At 37.2% G+C, this 22,938-nt stretch overlaps 1 long non-coding RNA gene across 1 annotated transcript; it reads left to right on the forward strand.

Annotated features, from left to right (window-relative positions):
- Window positions 1–12,812: 12,812 nt before the first annotated feature.
- On the forward strand, window positions 12,813–14,275 carry LOC135074948 (uncharacterized). Its single transcript, XR_010257927.1, has 2 exons — window positions 12,813–13,164; window positions 13,376–14,275. It is a non-coding gene; the product is annotated as an uncharacterized LOC135074948 (long non-coding RNA).
- Window positions 14,276–22,938: the final 8,663 nt, after the last annotated feature.

A 22,938-nucleotide genomic window follows, 5' to 3' on the forward strand; every position in this document is an offset into this window, starting at 1 on the left:
ATGAATACGTAGTAATATGTAACTTCTAACTTGAGTGTTAAGTCCCATTTAAACAGTAACTATAATTCTTAAACTTTCTCATCACCAGCCAAAACTATGTGATCCAACGCTACGAGAGTGAGACTCTCTCGACTTGGAGGTTCGGGTTCGGTTCTCAGGTGGGGAAATCTATGGTGGAAATTCACTTCGCGCATTTGTTTAAAGTTTCTTTAGGATATTGCAGGCTTAAATCAAGTTGTTTTTTTTTTTCTAAAAAAGATAATCTCAAGATTTATATAAGATAAATTGTAGTCGACAAACTAACACTCTTTCAGATAATGAGACCAATAGAAATAGTTGACATTATTTAGATACGTGCACATTTTGTTTGACGTGGTTTCAATTTATGTTCACACCCACGCTACTCGTATGCTACAATTTATATTCACAACAGCCTCTCTAATACTCGTAGTAGTAGGTATATCGTACTTACAAACTAAGTCTTTGAATAACTCATACTAATAAACAGACCGAAAACTAATTGATCAAAGGTGTTCAGAAACTAATCAAAATTATTATACCCGGTTCCAACGGTTCCTATAGAAGGTTCACTGTAACTCCGCATTATGAAGGAAGATTATTATCAACGTAGTCTTACGATCTTCTGAATGTTAATTGTAATTTTTTGTTAGCATAGCCTACTTGATTACCATAATCAAACATTTACCAACGTAAAAAAACAATAATAACTATTTTGTATGTATAGTAGGTACCAACGGTGTGCTGAAATCAATACTAAAACCACAACTTACATGAATATCATTATTTAAAGCTGATTCTCATTAACCATGTACATTTTAAACAAGCCATATGACGAAATGATGATGCAAAACGAAGTCCATATCTCTGAAACATAAATTTAACCAAACGAGATTTTAATCTCAAACTCAATTTACAAAATGTAATCCCTTTTTTGTGTCTGAATAAAAACACAACCCTTTATAAAAACGAATACTACGGCTTAATTCATTCTTATTTGTTTGTGACGAATTTTTGATATCAAAGTGGTACAAGTAATAGACTAGCTAAATTGAAAAATATTTTGTATCATGCAAAACAAAGGTAGGCTTTGAATCGGTATAATTCGATCCTTTACAATTCGAATAAGCCCTTCGGACCGTTTAACCAAAGTGAAACCGTTTATTTCGGTATTCGAACAGAAGATTTGAAATTGAAATATCTACCTAATTTGCTAATAATGGCAAATCCCGTTATACAACGAAAAGTTGAGTAATAATTTTCTGCGCGCGGCAGCAGATGTGTACACAAAAGTTGGGCGCTCACAAATAGTACAGTTGCGTAACTTTTTTATTCCCCATTTAAGTAAGCGGGTGAAGTGCAGTGCCATATTTTTAGGAATATTGAAAATTTTACAACCGGGTCCTCGGCTGCGGTCGTAAAGTGGAGGAAGCGGAAACGAGAGCGGGAGCGGGGGCGGGAGCGCGATGATACACATAAAATGAGACCCGCACTCCGAACACACTGAAACTTTAGCACTCTGAATAATTAATGAGCTGTCGACCAAATATTTTTACAGCTAAGTGTACGGCTGTCAGCTGTATAATGCTCAGGGAAATAGCTGAGTAAACTTTTTATCGCTATTTGAACTCGCCTAATTTAATATTCACATCATATTTTCTTTCTCCAAAGTAGGTAAATTCAAATTGCACAAAAGCCTCAGCTAAACCTCTATGAATAACTTTTGAAAGAGCACATAAAAAAACTGCCAAAAGGCATCCGCGGTACTGCAAAAGTGCTTACCCGGCGAAATGGGCACGTACACCGTAGGGCACTCATATAAAATGTAAATATGCGTCCAAACTGTAGCTACGAAAGAATAATTCATATTCAGGAGGGGCGCGGGAGGGACGGCCATCCATTTTGCATGGTTATTTTGGCTGAATCCCGTGTATTCCGCTCTCATGTAATTAAGAGATTAAAAGATCAGCGAGCAGTGGTGCGGACTCGCCGGGGTTTTTATGAATACATTTTTCTTCGCAGCAATACAGTGATTCTACAGAGTATACAGACAGAGTGACTGTAAAATTTTAAGATTCTTTAAGAAATTTAAAAAAAACTTTACGAGATCTACATCAGAATTAAGTAAAGATATGCAAAGGCTTAAATAATCATATCTTTTTTTGTGAAGGAAGATTTCCTTTTCCTTCGCGATGTGGCTTTTCAAGATGCACGTAACATTGCCGTTTAATCATAGATTAAGAACGAAGGAAGGAAGGAAAGATATACAAATCAACAGGTTGATTTGCACAGGAGAAACCCTGACCTTCAGGTGTCTGGAGACGCCTCCTAGTTCACCCGTAATTACGACGCAAAACTTTACTTCGTATTTTGATGAACGTCGTATTATTTATGTAACATAGCAATATTTACTCACAAAATTAGATTCAAGTCTCGATTTGAAAACAAGTTTCAGCTTACACCTCGACGTTTCATGACTGTGTCTGACAAGACTAGATATTTAAACTCTTCGATGCGAGGATTTATCCGCCTAGTTTAAAATTACGATGATCAATTTACAATCATCATAATTATAATGTATATCGAACATCACACACATTATGTACAAGCAGTAATGCAGCCTCACTACCGTCATTCATAATGTACCTCTATAAGAATAGTTTAGAATAGGTTGGGCGTAATAAAGAAACTGCCTACGCGAATTACTTAGGTACTGCTTGTTCAGCCGCCATTTTTTCCTTCTGATTATCCCCCGTGGAAATCCTAGGCCAGCTCTCTTTGCCCTGACTTTCATTAAGAGCTGCAATATTTTTTTATTATATCCACAATTCCTTTTGTATAATAATAAGAAGCTGCCGCAGAAATTAACGAAACCTTTGAAGTACCTATCTTTTGGGAGATTCATGACGAATAAACAAAATATTTCGCTTTATTATGTAAAATTAATCGATACATTTGTTGAGAACCAAAGATGCCAGTACAGGGCAAACACACTGACACACAAGGTGCTTTTTGTAGAAAGACACGTGAAACTTATCATTATCACACCTCTATTATCGCGTTTTCAGGAGTATCAGAGGGCTGAGTGTGAGTTTTTTTCAAACGCGCTCACTAGTGAGCGCGTCAAAAAATGACATTAAATGTATGACGGATTGTACAGCGCCCCTAGCGGGAAACTATGAAAAACTAAAAATTTCATACAATTTTTAAACGCGCTCACTATTGACCGCGTTTGATGTAAACTCACACTCAGCCCACTGAATACATTATTTCACTACGGTCCTTTTGCATTGCCCAAAAATTATCACACCTCTATTTATTTCTATTATTTATCGAGTTTTTCAGAAGTCTCAAAATACATTATTTCACACCGAGCCTTTTGCGTTAAGAACCGTAACGCGTAGTACTAAAGGGCGCTATTAATATCTACGAGCTCGCTAACTTCACCTTTGCAAAACTGCAGCAAGGGAAAAATTTCAGTTGATAGCCGACAAGAAATACCGATCACAAAGAAGTTTATTACCGGGAACATTGTGTTCAGTGCCAGAGTTAATAGGTGCACGTGGAAAAGGCCACCTATATGGAAATGAGCGGGTAACGAAGTGCGCGCGGCTACACACGGGTCGGGTGTTCGAGTTATGTTCTAACGTAAATTCTGAAGCCATTGTAAGCAAGCCTACTTTAGAATTTAGTTTTGTATTCCTCTTTAATCTGCTGTAGGCAGGGGCGTAGCTACTAAGGGGCAAAGCAGGGCAGTGCCCCGGGGCCCCCAAGCTTAGGGGGCCCCCGATCCTTACCAGAAAATCTAATTGAACTGAACTTTTAAAAATTTCTCTCATTTTCAAAATAAATAGAGATATTCGAAAGTTATACCTAGTGAATTCCCATAAATTCTTTCTGTGGGTTGGCAGTGTTGTAAATAGCAATATGTGCGTTTTATTATGAAGACAAGAGAACGGTTAAAAAAATTAATGCTGAATCAGGCTTAAGCTTGATGTCAATTTTGATAAAACATAACTAGTTTAGATTGCAGTGGGGCCCCTTTTTTATTTGCCCCAGGGCCTATGGTTACCTAGCTACGTCACTGGCTGTAGGTATCTGTTGTCCTTGCTCATAGTTCCTTGCCTCCTTCTACAGTTAAGTATTTAAACCAGAAAATACAGAAATTTATTATCACTATTAAATAGGACAACTTCGCACTAAGATTTACTATTGGAGAAAATGTATGGCAGACTTACATATGGCTTGCGCAAGTTAAACTCACACAGACAAATGTAGTTATTCTCATTTTAATAATTAAGAAGTGTAACTGAACTACATCCTATGTTATACCCTTCTGCTAAACTTACGAAGCTTAAATAAGATGATCAAAAAATTGAATTTACCTTACCAGCCCAGTGCCCGTGTCTCCACTTATCAAGTGCGAACAAAAAAGGTGAAAAACGCAGTCGTTGCTCGGCTGCAGCGGAGAACGTTGCAAAGAGCAGTGCAGTGGGAGTGCGAGTTGCAACTTTGTGCGGCGCTGCAACTCCTTGCTTCTAATTAGCTACGTGTTTGCGGCTCAAAACTCACATTTTGTTACGAAATTATTTCTCTTTCACCATGGAGCTAAATATGATCTTAACTGCTGTGTGTCCACATAACAAGCGCGAACAAAAAAGGTGAAAAACGCAGGCGTTGCTCGGCTGCAGCGGAGAACGTTGCAAAGAGCAGCGCAGTGGGAGTGCGAGTTGCAGCTTTGTGCGGCGCTGCAACTCCTTGCTTCTAATTAGCTACGTGTTTGCGGCTTAAAAATACGATCTTAACTGCCGTGTGTCCACAGAACAAGCGCGAACAAAAAAGGTGAAAAACGCAGGCGTCGCACGGCTGCAACGGAGAATGATGCAAAGAGCAGCGCAGTGGGAGTGCGAGTTGCAACTTTGTGCGGCGCTGCAACTCCTTGCTTCTAATTAGCTACGTGTTTGCGGCTCAAAACTCACTGGTAACGTAATTATTTGCTGTTAGTCGTGCGGAATGAGCGGTCTGGAGTTAGTTTCGTGAGATTATTTGAATCATGCCTTATGTGCCGGTATGCACAATACTTAATCTCTTCATATCTTATCTTGATCACGTTCACAGTGTCAGCACATTTATCACGTATAGTGCTGATGCTGTGACGTCATTTACCTTTGATCTATATCGTATAAATAGTCACGCAGTTCACATTAATAAACAGATTAATATCAGAGACTAACTACAACCCGTGTATCATTTATACGGTCCCCCAACATGGCACAAATTGGTGACCCCGACGAAGAAGATGAACCTGACGGAGATGGCACAAATTGCTGACCCCAACGAAGTCGAAGAAGCCGACGGAGCCGACGATGAACCCAACGACGAAGCCGACGTACGCCGACGAAGAAGATGAACCAAACGAAGATTACACAAAAGAACCCGACAAAGGTGAACCTGATGATCCCGACGTGAAGAAGATTAATCTGGCGATCCCGACGAAGTTGACACAAATTGGTGACGACGAAGATAAACGTACCAAGCCAACGTGATGTGAGACGTAACCTCCATCACCCACCACCATCTTCAGCATCAGCCTCCGCCAGCTTTCATCTGACATGGAATCAAATTGGCTACTCCGATTGAGCAGAGCAAATCCGTGACGTCACTTCAACATCAATCATCGTCATCATGTCAACTCCGTGCAAGTCGTGCAACTCAACACTACGAGAAGTCGCTGCCAGTACCCCTGTCACATCCGTATTCCCAATTTCTAAAAGGACCAACCTCGTCTGTGTAGCTGGAATCAGTCTTGGAACTTCAAAAGAATCAAATCGCTAATAAAAATTAGAGAATGCAAAAATAATGAAGTCTCAGCAGTTCAACAGTCAACTACAACATCAGCAAAATTCAAGACCAAACAATGGAAAATGTGCTAACACAGCTATAACATGTGCAATTGAAATAATGATTGTGCCATGACCGTGAAAATTTGCGACGCAGCAGTTACAGGCCAAGGTCGCCTAGTCAAGTAAGAAGATTTTGTTATTATAATATGTATCAACGTATGCAGAAAAATGTGAAAAATGTAAAAAATCATGTGATTGGAAACAAACGAAACAAGGAAACTAAAAATCGCACAGCCAGCATGGCCTTTGTGCTATCTACCCGTCTAACCGCCTTATTTTTACCGACTGAAAAAGTGGTATGAGGTTTTTAATCGTTACGGGAGCAACATATCAGTGATAATAATCAACAATGCCAAATGAGCAATATGTTATATACCACGAATGGTTCAAAGATAAACACTTATGATGAGAAAACGCTGACTCTTAACTTGGGATTTCAATCATTAAGAAAAATGTGAGTCCCTCCAGAGCGAATAATTTCTTAGGTTATCCGATAACGAGCCAAGGAATCGCCCAACAGAGCAGAAATACAAAGCAATTAATGAATTGAAACACAGTCAAGGAATTGAGAAAATTACGCAGCCGCGTATCGAAGTTGAATACTTTGAATATTTCAAGAATGATAATTCGCCTATCCTTTGGTCTTCAGAAGCCGATAACGCTTATGAAATGTGCAAGGACACAAGGCATGAACGCTGTGACTACAGCGCACCCATCGCGTAAAGCCGAGCTTGCGCGAGGGCAACCCACGACTGTGAAAACGCCAGCTAAGGAAGAAGCCAGTGGTTATGTTTTGTTATAATCTAATTTTTATAAACGTTTCCCCATTTTTCACCACATGATTTGTATAACGTAGATAGTTATTGTAATTTGTATTATGTAATTAGCACATTATTTTTATTTCTTGTATGTAAGTATGTAGAGATTGAACATTGAACCTGTATTAACGTAGATAATTTATGTATGTTATTGTAATTAGCGCATTATTTTATTTTTTCTTATTTAAAGGGGGGGAGTACTGTGCCGGTATGCACAATACTTAATCTCTTCATATCTTATCTTGATCACGTTCACAGTGTCAGCACATTTATCACGTATAGTGCTGATGCTGTGACGTCATTTACCTTTGATCTATATCGTATAAATAGTCACGCAGTTCACATTAATAAACAGATTAATATCAGAGACTAACTACAACCCGTGTATCATTTATACGGTCCCCCAACATGGCACACCTTACATCTATTGTATTTCTATATGTCATAGTCAAAGGTCGATATGCAGTCTCTTCGCGGAATGACTGGTCTATCCTAGGTTTGACCAAAGCCTTCGGGCCAACCCCGAAGTGAATTCTTATTTCGGCCTTTGACTAAGTCAAACCTAGAAGTGCCTAAACTGTTCAGTCAAACGTCGAAACTAAAATAATATGTTTCGGGCTTTGCCTAGTCAATCCTAGAAACGACTGGCAGACTCGGTCAAAAGTAGACGCAGCGTTACAGAGGCCGGCAGCAATTATAGAAAACTGACCAAGTTCGAATCGGATTCACGTACGAAGGGTTCCGTACGACTCTTTTATTGTATGGCGAATGGGGATGATTTTTAAAGTGACTATAAAACTAAATATTTTGGGAAAGGCATGAGATACAGCCTGGTGACAGACAAACAGCGAAGTCATAGTAATAGGGTTCCGTTTTTACCCTTAATCCTTTAAGGTACAGAACCCTAAAAATAATAATTTCAAGATCGGTTTAGAAACACTGATAAACTACCGCAGTAAACAAGTTTAGTTATTCGTACTCGTACCTTCACCTAAAGAAAGAACCGGTCGGTAAAGTCTATGTAATAATTTCAATATCAAAATGAAGTGTAGTTTAGTTTAAAGTTATAATTGAGGTTTGACTAGTCAAACCCCGATTTCATTAAATTCAGTTTCGACGTTTGACTGACCAAATTAGTCTATCCTAGGTTTGACTAACATTCTTTAGTCAAAGGCCGAAATGTTTGGGCTTTGACTAAGACTTCTAGTCAGACCTGAGGATTGACTAGTCAAACCTAGGAGCGCCTGAGCTTCGAGGTTTGACTATAACATATATATGATAGATAAGCCATTTCAATTCAAACCCCAGGGAAAAGTTTAGTAATATTCACTACATATTCCAATTTCCAATAGCTGGTTTGACTCTAGTAGTATCTTTTACACGTAGGTACCTACCTACTAAACATTCGTATTAGAGTGGAAATAGACCTAATAGGTACTTTACCTGTAGTTAATTGTACCTACCTCAATTACGCGGTAAATCTAAAAATAAATGAAAAATTTTTTTAGACATTTTGGACTAATTTATTTATTATGACACCTCTGATAATATTTTTTGAAGTAGGTACCTACTATAATAAAACATATTGCCTTAGAAACGAGAGTCTATATTACTCGGGCTCATAATTCCCACCTTTAATCCGGCGAACGGGGAATATTCCTAGTTTTATTATCAACTTGACGGGAATTAATTTCCTCTGAGAATTCAGTGGGAGTGTGAAGTGTCTTATCGAACGTCTTGTATCGGCTGTAGGAGCGAGCTCCGTGCTTTCGGAACAAACAATGACAAATGGTTGAATATCTTGTTACATACGCCAACTTGTATTATACAGAGTGATATTTCAATGGTTGACTTTGTCGTAGTGCTATTTCATAGTTTCGGATTTTCCAGTTGGAAAATCCAAGTGGTCTGATTTTCAGTCTTAGACCAGTTTGCCCCATAATCATACGGGACAAACCTCTCATACCATAATTTGACATTCATCATCATCATCATCTCAGCCATAGGACGTCCACTGCTGAACATAGGCCTCCCCCGATGGTAGCGGATGGTACCCGGTTGGTAGCGGCCTGCGTCCAGCGCTTTCCTGCTACCTTTAATTTAATTTGACATTATCGCCATATTTTAAGTAAAGGGGTGAAAGATACCGGGTGTACGGATCCGAGACCTGATTTTCGAATATTTAACCCCTAGTCGCTTACGACATCCACGGAGAGATAATCAAATTGCATTCTAATTCAAATTCAAATTCAAAACGTTTATTTGCTAAAAACACAGTAATACAGGGTGACAATATTAAAATAGGATCATGTGTTTAGTCTGATAGCAGACGTGCAAAAATTATAGTATTCAGTAATATAAATGTCAAATGATTAAAAAAAAAGTCAATGTAAAATTAAATTAAATTAATAGTACCTATCAATGTCGCCAATTAAAATATTCCTTACAAAAATTATCAAATCAAATCAAATATGTCATCTATATAAATAAAAAATTAATTGTTGTTCGTTAATCTGATTAAAATTCTATTGTTCGTCGAGTTATTTCCTGACTGAATAATAGCATGTCTTTTAAAAGACAGCAAAGGTAGATCTTTGAACTTATCAGGTAATTTATTATAAATTTTTATAGCCATACAATGAGGACTGCGTTTGAAAAACGTCAGTTTAATATTAGGCAACAAGATCCTACCTTGATGTCTCGTTGGCTTATTTTTAAATTCACCCCTTGTCAAAAAATAATGTGGGTTCTGTTTTACGAAAATACACGCCTGCTTTATGTATAAGCATGGAACAGGTAATATTGAAAGCTTTTCGAATAAAGGTTTACATGATTCAAGAAAATGCGCTTTGCAAATAGCCCTTATACACTTTTTTTGTGCAATGAATACCCTTGTCACATCGACCGAGTTACCCCACAACAGCGTGCCGTAGCTAAGCAGCGACGATACATAGCCATGATACGCGGCTAAAGCGGTTTCAATGGATGAAATGTTACTAAGGCGTCTTAAAGCATATACGAATCTATCAATGTTCATACACATCGCCTCTATGTGTGCTTTCCAATTACAATGTTTGTCCAAAGTGAAGCCTAAGAATTTTACAGTATCTACTATCTCGACAGTACTACCATTATATGTGACTACCACATCCACTGGTTTGGCCTTGTGAGTAGAAAATTGCACAGCCTTAGTCTTCTGTACATTAACTTTAAGGTTATTTCTATCTAGCCACTTTATAACACTTTCTAGCGTTTTGTTGATTTCGTCGTTAAATCCGTTTCGGTCATGACATTTAATCACTACTGTGGTATCGTCGGCAAACATAAAACACCTGTGTTGCGTTACACATGGAAGGTCGTTAATGAACAATAAAAATAGAAGTGGGCCTAGAATGCTGCCTTGTGGCAAATGAATCCAATTCTATTCTGCCGTAAGTACTTAACCACACACCTTAAATTAAAGGCGTGAAGAAAACGTAACAAAAAAGCAGCCAGAGATACTTCGCATTATAATGGTATAGATGATTCGAGTAACGCGAGCATCACTCGTGGATCAAATGAAACGTCAGATGCAGAGATGATTCGCTGAAAAGAGGCCACAATAAAATTGCGGTGCTATATTTGAAGGCACTTAGAGCGACTGCCATCGAAACCTTGTTCATTTCTTCTGAATGAGTTTCATTGGACGTCACGAGCAGAATTCAAGGAAATACAGCGGTTGGAAGCCGCATCAATGAGTTGATATTTCTACGAGAAGAGAATGTTTCTTAAAAGGGAACGAATAAAAAACACTTCGGGCTTTCTGTATTTATTTGGGAAGAATGTATGGGATATGAGCACGAGCAGGCTATTCTAACAGCCTTGTTTTGTTTCGGCCATCTTCGTCTATTGTTAGACAAAAATGAACCAAAGAAAAATATAGCTCATTTCTCAAAAGATAATAAAATACCAGGTAGTAGGTAGTCTTGAAGTTCTTTTTCCCAAAGCCCTGTCTTATGATCCCATCCGGCCTAGACAAAGACCCTCATTACAATCCAACTCACCAAATGCGTTAATATGATAATTATAATCTAAGTCTGTGTCGTGTATTACCTAATTTTGTGAGATTATTCGTAGGTTAAAACTTGGTAACGCAAAGTCAATAAGTATTTTCATTCAGGCACGCAGCTAAGGCCTACCTATGTTCAAATCCCTGCAAATAAGTTCAAACTTTGAAGGGGGTGGTTTAAATAACAACAGTGAATGGACTTAATTAGCTTATTTCTCACTTCTAATTAATAACACACAACAACAGTTTCCTGTAAGTATAATTTAATCTAAGCTTCTAAGTAAGTAGGTAATAAAAGACTTATATATAAATGACTATACCTGATGCCCGTTTTCACCATCAAACCTTAATTTTAAGTGATGGTAACACATAAAGCCTGGTCCGTGAGCGAGAAAATTAGGGGTTGATGGTGAAAATGGGCAAGAGTTTCTTAACTTTCTTATTGTCAATTGTTTTTATTAATTTTCGAATATTGTTTCATCTAGAACGCATAATGTCAATGGCCAGTAACTCAATCTTCTGAAAATGGGTGTCCCGGCCTGTATTGCGTTACACAGGCGACGGCGGATGCTATCCCTTGGACTCTTTTAGGTTGCTTTTCCACAAAAGATGCGCGAAGAAAATGAACGGTGCGAGCTTTTACTCATAAATGGTGCGAGGATGCATAGTGTGGCGAAGCTGTGAAACGTTATCCAGATGAAAAGTTTTTGTGACATCTTATGAGCGCGAAGGATGCATGTAAGTTCTTTTTAAATACAAAATATCTGTTGTTAGCCAGACCGTAGAATATCAGTCGCATCCCTTGCAATTTGCGAGTGAGTTAAATAAAACCTTTGAGTCAAGCAGAAATTAGCGTAGGCAGTATCTAATCAAATGTTTCTTATTCATCATTATTGACATGTTTTATAAGTACCTAGGTACAAAAATCTCTCAACGCTAAGTCGTTTCCTCTAGTCTTATTTAGTGGTTTAGAGCTGCTGCTAGGTAAAAAAGTGATTCCATTGGTGTTTGACAAAAATACTTACTTAGCTTAGCACATCCTTCATTGGAAAGGCAGCCTTATGCGGTTAACTCAATCACCGCCCTGGATTTTTCCCCTTCACTAATTCGTCAGTTCAGGTCAGGTCTGCTGTCGCGAAGGCGATGGAAACTAACAAGGGTAGAGGATGTCATTCTGACAAGCATTTAAAGTGTTAAATAATATAGGTATACCTACCCAAAAATTATTGTTTTACTAGCTTTTGCCCGCGGCTTCACCCGCGTGAAATTTAGTTTGTCACAGATCATCCTCTTCGGTCCGCCCCTGTATTTCCTTACCTTACCTAGTTACTTAAAAATGCGTATTTTGTGGAACAAGATCAATTCGCTTATTTTTATGTTTATCCTACGCCCGCGTCACCTATGACCTACCTACATAAGTTTTTTTTTAATAATAATAATAAAAAATCGTTTATTGCTTGCTTTACAAAAAAGAAATTTTATTTTTATTTTATTTTAATAGGCATGGTAGACATTTAGGCTTTAACGGAATTGGTTCATTTTGCATAGGTAATTACTTGCTTAAAAACCTAGTCTTACTGGTCCTACTCTTGTCTAGAAATGAAAAGAAAAAAGAATCTGCAACTTACTTTCCTATTAAGTACTACCTACTCTCTAATAATATTACTTACGTTTCTTTATTTTACTTATTTAACAATTAAATTAACAGTAACATTATGCGTTTATTATGTTTACATTTTTATTATTCACACACACTGCGCTTGAAATAATAACACGCAGACAGCTGCCGGCCGAATCACTACACTACTACCACAACAAACAATACACACTACAACAGAGACACAACAACGTCATACGTTCAGTAAAAACAGCAACGAATGAAACGCTTGCGATCCTTTTTGCACTTATCGCTTAGTAAGCCATTCCTGTCTCGCTCGCACGAGCTTCAAACGACGCGACGGCGCCGGCGCGGCGACCGAACAACGCATATTATACCGATTCACAGTTCATTCACTCGCCGCTCATGGTAGCATTCACTCACTTGTTTTTATTATCACAGATTATTGGTATTTGTGTAGCGACGGCCGTCGCTTGGTGTCAGTAATCAGTTCAAAACAATCTGTTTTACGTTTAATAATTGTGTTGTGAAAATGAATCCTGAGATTTATGTTAAAGGACAAATTGAATATTTCGATTATGAAAAATGTAAAGCAGCGTTTAAGAAGATTCAATATAATTACATCAAAAGGAATAGTGAAGGTATAGTCGCAGGCAAAGTAAGTTTTTGGACACGCGAGAAAGTAGAGATTTACATTGACATAATACTGGATTATAAAAAGAAGAAAGAATCGTACAGCCATGACGAAGATGTTTCCAGGTACGATGCCATAAAAAAAAATGGGGTGTACATACTTGTGTTAAAAGGGAAGACATTTCGTGGTAACCACATCGAAGTAGTGCCATTTGAGGATTGTTTCGATAAAATTGTGTATGTTCATAGAAATTTTGGGCATAATAAGAGATTAATCAAAACAATGTATAAAACATTAACTCGGAAATATGTTATAGACAAGATATGGGTGTTTCAGATACATCGCGCTTGTAACGTCTGCAACAGTTCCGCGCCATTAGAAGTAAGTGAACTAAAAACCGACAAAGTCACGAATCAGAACAAGTTCAATAAAATTTATCAAGCCACAGTTATAAACATGAAAGAAACGGACAACGAACCTAAATATTCAGCGTTACTGGTACTAAGTGATAAATATACAAATTTCGTATTTATGCGACCACTACCGAAGATACATGAAGACTTTATTGCTATCGAGCTTGTCAAATTATTCGCTGACTATGGACATCCTTGTATAATAGAGACTACACTAAAAGCGATATTTAGCCCAGTAATAAAATTGCTTCCGAATTTCGGTAATGCATTTACGATTAATATAATACAATCGCCTTTTACGGATAATTCGTGGCACCAGCGAGCCTTGGTGTACCTGCAGGAGTGGATGAGCATCAATGAGACTGAGAACTGGGTCAGCGGGTGCCCTATTGTCCAGTGGCAACTAAACAATTTGCGCCGCCGCGACAACACCACTCCTTACAAACAAGTTTTTGGTGTAGATCCCGTGAGAGATTTAATCACCTCATACACGAAGCTATAAATACTACTTAGATGAAAATACCTTAATTGTAATACGAAGTACCTACCTACTAAGGCTGGAGATGTTACTATCGCGCCAAGTAGCATTTTCAGCAGGGCTAGGATGCGCGCCGTGATAACTTATCTACTAATTTAGACGATTAATGTTTGGGCTCATTATGCAAAATCGATAAAATGCCTCGATAAAAGTTTGTCGCGACGCGACGCGCATTCTAGACCTACTGGACTAAGCTGTTTATTGTGGCATAGCAGTGATAAAATTTGAAATTTAATAACATTAAAAGCAATAACTATAGATTTTAATGTAATAAAGAGTATAATTGGTCTTCCTAATATAAATAAATAAATAAATAAATAAATAATTTTACAGACGAATTTTATTTAATTAACAACTTCCTTGATCCTTGTGTCAGATAAATAGTTACGTTCCTTTGAAAATAAAAATATCATAGATGTCATAATGACTCAGTTAGGTAGGTACCTACCTACCTATTCTAAACAATAAGGCTGAGTTGCACCACCTAACTTTGACAGTAAATTGACGATAACCGGTGCTTTTTGTATGGATTTTGACAGATTTTTGACGTTTGTCAAAGATAAAGTAACATGGTGCAACCCAGCCTTAGTTTCTTACCTACCTAGTTATGGTCTCTTCTGGAATAAGAATAATGCAATAGGTACCTACTTCATTTCATTTCATCATCAATGATCATGCATCGATGATCTTTTGTTTTAATTTCTATAGGTAAGTAATCGTTGTTAATTATTCCGAATAATATTAAGATAATAATAAGAAATCAACGTGAAAAAATTTTAAGTTAATACAATGATAAGTTCTTGCTTGAGTTAGGTAGGTAGGTACTCGTAATTTTTTAAATGTGTTTGCGGAGTGAACCTTCTGTCTGTTGTTACTGTTACGTTATTCTGTGATGACGCCATGTCTCCCTCCCGCTCCCCTGCGCTAAAGCGCGCGCTTCTATCTTTTATCTCTTTCGCTCGAGTGTTAATCACAACGTCTCTCTCTTTCGCTCGGGTGTGTTGAGGCTTGAGATGAGGAGCGGGAGGCGGTGAAAGCGACGCACTGCGAACCGATCGGCGGGCCAATCCCCCTCAGTCCGGTATTGCGTCGTGCTGAGTTCAGTGTTATTAATGTAACGTTCACATCAACTGACACAAAATGGCGTCATCTTTCAACGACACAGTGTCAGTTCTATATTTTAATTATGAAGATACCAAAAAAGCATTCAATCTCATGCAAAGTAGATACATAGAGAAAAACAAACTAACACCACAAATTAGTAAAATGTGGACGCGCCAAAAAGTGGACAGTTTAATTAAGGAAATCAAAAGAACTGGTCATAAATCTACTACTCTAGAAGAAAATAACCACTACTACGATATCATCGATCTGGAAGGTGAAGGTGATTATAAACTTGTATTAAGATCTGTAAAAGATTCCTCGAAATATCGAAGAATCGTACCGTACGAAGACAGTTTTGAAATAGTTGTACATATGCATAGGCTGTTTGGACACAGAGACATATGCAAAAGTACCTATGATTATATTTCGAAGAGGTATGTTTTGGATATAATATGGCTATATTTCATAGCAAGGGCTTGCAACTTCTGCGACAGCTGTCGCCGTACGGAAGTTAGTGAGGTTAGTAAGGGCTTAAGCGAATTTAAACAATGCTACAGAATTTTTACCATTCTCATGAATAACGAATCGGTAGTTAGTCCATACACATATCTATTATTAATAGTTGATAAGTACACAAGCTTCGTGTATTTAAGGCCCTTAACGATGTGCGATGAGAATAATATAGCCATAGAATTATTTAAGATTTTTACTGATTATGGAATACCGAAGTTGCTGGAAACTTTGAGCGTAGAATTTTACATGAGAGTATGTGATATTATTGGCAAATTTATACCTGAGCTCAAAGTGAGTGTTAATTCTATGCCGATCCATTATACCAACTGGCCCGCTCGAGTGACAGCATATTTGCAAGACTGGATGGACATCAACGACAGCAAAAATTGGGTGATCGGGAGCCAATCGGTCCAATGGCATATGAACCACATTGTCCGCGACAAAAAGACACCGTTTCTAGATGTGTTCAAGATGGGACCTTTCCGAGATTTATACATTGAATAAGTCTACATACAACGCCCTAGAAGTAGGGGCATATAGTCCGAAACGACTTAAAAATGCACTCCAGTAACAAATACTGCTTTAAATACTTCATAGTCACTTGGATTTAAAATCATACAAAATAGTAGGTACGTAAGAACTTTTAAATAAAGATCTCAAAACAAATTTAACTTATGTTTCTTTTATCCCTGAATCCCATAATTTATTTACACTGCCTGATAATAATCATCTTTTTTATACTTGAAAGTTGGTCCTACATAATGGTTACCCTAGCTACTTAACTATTGTATTTAAACCACTAGCTTTTAGACTAGGCGCAGACGCGCAGACCACAGATTTTTAGTTGGCCGATAGTTGTGCCCGATTTTAAATTGTATGAAGAATCGGCCAAATCAAATCGGTGTAATGCAATTCCATACATTACATGCCCATACTGATCAACTGCCCGACTAAACTATTGGCCGACGAAAATTCGATGGTCTGCGCCTAGGCTTACTTGCAACCAATATGTTATAGTAGTTAGGCATAACTGGGCACCGTTAATCAAATAGTTAACTTCGTTAATCGTTATACCGTTAATAAAAAAATTAACTTCGTTAAACGTTAAAACGTTACATTTCGCAAGATTTAACGCAAGTTAACGTTAATCCGTTAACACATGATAAAACGAAAAAAAAAATTGTATAATTGCAAGGTTCAAATAATTACTACCAAAATAAAAAATAAAGCCATATTTTCTAGTAGATTCAAATTTATCCTACTATACATAATTGTTTTAAGGGTTGTGAGGATAGATGGATGTTTTGTTACTTTATCACACAAAAACTACTAAACGGGTTTTGATTAACTAATTAGCTTAGATTAATAAAACCTAGATGGATAGTCTTCATACAAACGCTTCGTCAAGAGTGAGGCAAAAATCTTATGTCATTAGTGTCAATTTTGTTGGGGAGTGTAGACAGTGAAGGCGATTTTCCCGAAAGTAGGGAAATTTTTAATACGTTTTTAATTATTTTATAACTAACAAAAACAAAACGCATCATGTACTTACTTATTTATTGAATTCAAAGTACCTACCTAATTACAATAAGATAAATCGACTGAAGTCTCGATTTCATAAAAAAGGAAGTGTATTTGTACGGCGAACAATTGGGAAATAAATTTTCTTGTTACTGGTATCATTCCCGTATTTAATTTTTGAAAGCCAAATTCAAGCAAAATACGCGTCGAATCGTAGTACTTACTTATGAAATGTAACACTGGTCACTTTCTTTAGTTTTTCTGATGTATTTAGACACCCTTTCACAGCACAAACCGTCTTAATTAATTAAAAGTCGTCGGACGTGTTTACCAATTTTTCACTTTGACAGTTCATGTGACGTTTACGAGTAAGCCATTCTGGCTTACTAAAATCTGCCTCACCTTTCGTGCACTGACTATCTATCTAGGTTTTATTAATCTAAGCTTATTAGCTTTTTCACATTACCCTTAACCTGTAGTCGATTTTCACATTAACTTATAATCTAGTAATCTACTTACTATTCTATTACTACTACGTGTGTGCTCGTTAGCGACTACGTTAAAAAAATCTATGATTAGTTCTTGAAAGTAGCCACTAGGGGCGCTGTACAATGTGTCATTCATTTAATGATTTTAATGTCATTTTTTACGTATGTAGTCGCTAGCTAGCACCCCTAACGTAAACTCATGGTAAGCACACAGTATATTGATTAGGGTTTTTTAAGATTTAGGTTATAGGTAAATAAATAAATTTGCATAATAATATTAATAACTAAGTATACCTACTGGCGAACTTAAATATAATACATACGACACCCTGGAGATTAGTAACTTCGCGATATTAGCTCCCAACTAATCCGTGAACAAAGTCGCAAGCCATTAAGCGGCGAAAGCTAAACTTTCGTATAGCAGAATCAGGCACGTATTTGGAGCGAGGAAAATTGAAAGATGGACTATTTTAAACTAAATGAAGGACATATTTTGTCATAATTAAAAGTGGATACGAACGAGAGGTCGTATATTCCTTGTGTTATACCTATTTCAGAACAAACAAAATTAGTTAAATTACCCAAATGATTAGGTTATAATTTATGATTTTAAAGAATGTAATCGTAAAATTATGGATAGCAAAACATAACCATGATGATGATTGACAAATTCATTCCCCCTTACAACCCGGTCGGGCTAACTGCGCACCTGGCAGCAGTGACATCACATCGACGCTCAGGTACGACGGGGCGAACGCGGGGAGGTGTTGTTGAACACTTGTTTAAAGTGACGTTTAGTATAGAAATATCATTTTAAACCACTGTTCAACTGGTGTGTAACCTTTTAATAAAAAGATGACTTCAATATTCTTTGCTTTTATTTTATCATGTCATGCATAAATACTCTAGGGAGGCGTAACTGCCCACACTAGCGCCAAACTATATGCTTTACGCATTTCAACAGTCCCAAGTCCGGCCCTGGCAAAAGTTGAGCCAATTAACGATTCAGTTGAACTTCATTAGCTGCGAGTATGCGCCATTATACTGACGTGACGTCACGTTGGATGTTCCGGAGCAAGCAACGTCAAAGGCATGTAACGGAACAATCGCTTAGATTTTAGATAGTGTAGGGTGTATTATGGTTAATTAAGCTAAGGTCATAATTGAATTGACTAAAATCTGGATTAAAACATAGGCGTAATTAACCACAAGCAAGACAGATGGAACGGAGACGCGAGGCGCATTTTAGGCAACTAGGCAGAACTACTACGTAAGTCGTTAATGATATTTTTTACATTTCATAGATACCTACTTACGTTTAATTTCATAATAATAACTATAGCTGCCAATTTGTATTAACGCTTTACGTAATAGTTGTTTAGCAAACAGCGTTTGCCAAACGCGTTAAAACTACAACTCGACCCTTAACCGCTTCCCAGATCACTGCTTCGTATTTCAACAAAAATCTTCCATCAGCCAATTGCAATAAATGAGCGAATCTGATTGGAATCCGACGGGATGGGATTTTTTGCCCATCGGGACGTCAATCGCTCAGATACCGCGGGGCAATTTGCCGCCGTCGGGGCCATCACGATCCCTTATTTGTGCGGTTGTTGTTATAGTTATTGTTATTACGCAACCGGTGCCGTTATTTTTTCTTACTGGTAACATTTGAGACCTACCATTATAGTACCTCCCTGTTTATACCTACGTACTTTGGGCTAGAGGTTAATAAATGGCGGCTTCACCAAGTCTGCCAAAAAAGAAAAATCACTTAGATACCAAACTCCAAAGAATTATAAATAACTGAATCTTGATTACATACAGATATAGAAAAACTAAATAATTGATAACATCACCATCGTTTATTATAATTATAATAAATCTAAAACAATATTACACCCAAAAAATAAAAGAGAAGACTAAAAATCGATGCGAATTTTCCCATAAACCCTCAATAATTATAATCTCTTTGTAATAATTTAGACAACGAGGGACATCGGCCGCCATCGAGGTGGATTACCGAGGACTCCGTAATTAATGGAGTCAAACAAGACCCTGTGATGAGATTCAATTAACATTATCGATCTGTGACCTATTATTATGAGATGAAATTCGCTGAAAATGCCCCGCGATTTAAAATACTTTATTAGAAGATTAATTAAAAGCTGGTCTGGAGTTTGCTTTATTATGATTTTATTAATAGATACCTACTACGCACCCAAAGGAACATTTATTAGCTTCTGCATAATTTGTCCTTAAAAATACTTGTACAAGGTTACAATCATGCAATTACCAAAATATATTATGATACCTTAGAACTCCATACAGAACCAAGGTGGCGTAAAAATGGTTGGACCACTATTTGCGCCACTAGGGTAAACCTTAACTTATTATACCCGTACCATTACTATGTACTACATATTAGGCAATCTCTTCAAAACAATTTTTTGACCTTAAAACCTAGAAATTCGATATCGCGAGAAACTCGAGAATCATTTCCTTATAGGCACTTCGGATATATTGGAGTAATTTGGTAGACAAACGACATTAATTTCGGGGAATCCCATGTACAAAGTGTAATGTATAAAACGTTGGCAGTGCCGTTATAGGTACATTCTAGTTACACCACAACCAATCTTTTTTGTTTTATTAGTTCGTACATACAAAATAGTTAGGTGGATTAGGTAGCAAATGGCAAAATGAAAGTTGCGAAGGAGTAAATTAATTTGTGTGTGTGTAGGAGCCACGGGGTCTAATCACCTATTACACGCGTGATTTACTCTATTAGCCCTAATGGAATCCAGCGAAATCATTAGTGGCAAAGGCATATAGAAAATATACTACTTACCTATATGTATGTATTACCTATAACATCATTAGTTCAGAAATTAATTCCGTCTAGTGTTGGATAAAACAAGGAAAAAAAGGTTAAAAGCTTTTTAACTTCAGCCTACGTAAAGTAGCTAGGTACATCTATACATAGTTCATTTTTATGCTTACCCAAGTGTTAATTGTAAAAAAAGATGTTAAGTAGATAGATACGTCTTACTTCGATCTTCATAATGGCGCACTTAGCGGAATCAATCTTTGATTAATTACTCCTTAATTCCTCGGTCTAAATCGCCATTCTTATCCCAAGCTTCGAACGATTCCAATGGAATACGAACGAACCCCCACTTGTAAAGTTAAACACGAGAGATTCTTATAAAGGTTCCACTTTCGCCGAATAAAAAGTCTTGGAAGCGAGGCCATTAGATGGGCATAACACCGACAACTTACCTGGTAAGATCCCTTAATGGGCTTTCAATTTAAAAAGTTCCTAATAGTCTCCGAGGCCCATTTATCGAAAACAGACAAAGTTGTACCGTTCCAGAGTTTTACGTCACGACGTCACCTGCTTGAGGGATAACGATGGTCTTTACCTTTGGATATTTTGATCGGCTATTACAATCGAAATTTTGTTACACAACGTTCGTCTTTGTGGACATACATACAATACAATTACGAGGAATACTTACTTGCCGTGTTGATGCAATTTTTGTACAATAAGTAGACAACAACAGTAGTAAGTATGCAAGTGGATGATGTACCTAAGTTTTGGATTCAGGCCTGCTTATTCTGTAAGGAAAGCAATAATTATTTAGATTAGTACAACACGCATTAATATTTATTATTTACTAGCGGCCCGCCCGCGACTTCGTACGCGTGGATCCCATTTTACCCCCTTCATCTATCTTACGCGGTTTAGATTTTTTCATACAAATGTTTTTTCCCGCTAACTCCCGTTCCCGTTGGAATTTTACAATATCCTGTTGTAACTAAGCTTTAAGTTTACTAAGAGACCTTCATGCCAAATTTCAAGCGTCTAACTTATGCGGTTTAGATTTTTCATACAAAAGGATTTTCCCGGTAATTCCTGTTCCTGTGGGAATTTCGGGAATTCTTTTCTTAGTGCACCTCTACGGTACCTAAGCTACGTCCCTTATAAATTTCAAGTGCCTACGTTTAGCCGTTTAGGCTGTGCGTGGGTATGTCAGTGAGTCAGTCATACAAAAGGAATTTCCCGCTAATTCCAGTTCCCGTGGGAATTTTGCAATATCCTGTTGTAACTAAGCTTTAAGTTTACTAAGGTACCTGCATGCCAAATTTTAAGCGTCTAACTTACGCGGTTTAGATATTTTCATACAAATGTTTTTTCCCGCTAACTCCCGTTCCCGTGAGAATTTTGCAATATCCTGTTGTAACTAAGCTTTAAATTTACTAAGGTACCTGCATGCCAAATTTCAAGCGTCTATGTTACGTGGCTTAGATTTTTTCATTCAAATGTTTTTTCTCGCTAATTCCCGTTCCCGTAGGAATTTTGCAATATCCTGTTATAACTAAGCTTTAAGTTTACTAAGGTACCTGCTTGCCAAATTTCAAGCGTCTAACTTAAGCGGTTTAGATTTTTCATACAAAAGGATTTTCCCGCTAATGCCCGTTCCCGTGGGAATTCCTAAGTATCCTATAACCTGCCCAGGAGTATGAAGAATAATTGTACCAAGTTTCGTTAAAATCCGTCGAGTAATTTTTGTTTCTATAAGGAACATACAGACAGACAGACAGACAAAAATTTTACTGATTGCATTTTTGGCATCAGTATCGATCACTAATCACCCCCTGATAGTTATTTTGAAAATATATTTCATGTACAGAATTGACCTCTCTACAGATTTATTATAAGTATAGATAGAGTTTTAAAAATTATGTTGTAAGCTCAGTAATAAACATTAATGTTGGCTTGGGTTAAATACAGTTTTCAAAAAGTGCACAATATTCCTTGACAAAATAAAATCCACTTTTAGCGTAGACATCTACAAGGCTATAAATTTTAAATAAACAGATACATCTGCCTGTTAATTTTAATTAAAACAGACACCAAAGCTGTCAATCGGCTGGAGATTGAATAACCTCACAAGATGGCTAACGGATTTAATTAATTTCTGTAGGTACTATTGCTGTCAACTATGGCGCCTCGGGTGAGGGCACTGAGAGGGATGGGGGAGTCATTAATTAACCAGTTTAGAAGGTAAGAAAGTAATGTAAAACAATAATAATTAATTGTGTAAATTACTTACAAAAACGAGCTTTTAGTCCTTAATGTTAAAGCTCTCATCAAGACAAAACTAAAGAGTTGCTGTAAGTTACTATCTTTTGAGTCTTTAAATAAAGAGAGATATTCTAAAATTCTCGTTTAACTCAAATCGATTTGGCATTAAACCTTTTTCCTCCTTGGATATTAACAATACTGGCTTAATTTGAATTTAGAACAGTCAAAAA

The sequence above is a fragment of the Ostrinia nubilalis genome, chromosome 9 (assembly GCF_963855985.1).
Source record: "Ostrinia nubilalis chromosome 9, ilOstNubi1.1, whole genome shotgun sequence".
Classification (NCBI taxonomy): Eukaryota; Metazoa; Arthropoda; class Insecta; order Lepidoptera; family Crambidae; genus Ostrinia; species Ostrinia nubilalis.